This window comes from Pygoscelis adeliae, unplaced genomic scaffold (assembly GCF_000699105.1).
Source record: "Pygoscelis adeliae isolate BGI_AS28 unplaced genomic scaffold, ASM69910v1 Scaffold120, whole genome shotgun sequence".
Lineage (NCBI taxonomy): Eukaryota > Metazoa > Chordata > Aves > Sphenisciformes > Spheniscidae > Pygoscelis > Pygoscelis adeliae.
The window spans coordinates 2,771,758-2,772,168 of record NW_008824032.1 but is presented as its reverse complement, the minus strand read 5'-3'; the positions used below and the strand labels follow the sequence as shown (position 1 = coordinate 2,772,168).

Below are 411 nucleotides of genomic sequence, written 5' to 3'. Positions count from 1 at the left end.
TGCCTTGGCAACTCCGGCCTTGTGTGAAGGGGGCTCTTTATACTCCACAGGGAAAATCCACATGAGCTGCTCCTAGCCATGTCGCTCTTCCATGTCTTCCACTTCTCACCTCCATTTTTCCACTCACTCGTTTCATTAATATCCCTCCTCACTGCAAATACCATCCCAAGCCGTCTCTCAATGTCCCTCTGAGAAAGCCCTGGAAATTTCCCCATGCAAAAATGTCTTTCAGATCTTATTATGGGTGATTAAGAGCAGAATGTCACACAAACTATTAAATTAAGGCAACATCAAATTAAAAAGTGGCCCTTGACTGTGTTTTAACAAACAGATCTCATTAGCAGTGTGTTGTGGTTTAGCCTGGCAGGCAGCTGAACACCACCCAGCCATTTGCTCCCCCCCCCCCCTCCA

At 46.7% G+C, this 411-nt stretch overlaps 1 protein-coding gene across 1 annotated transcript in view; it reads right to left on the bottom strand.

The window, feature by feature from the left end:
• The window catches only part of SPICE1 (spindle and centriole associated protein 1), a 27,586-nt gene that overhangs the window by 26,262 nt on the left and 913 nt on the right, over positions 1-411 (bottom strand). The gene's annotated exons all lie outside the window — the stretch shown is intronic.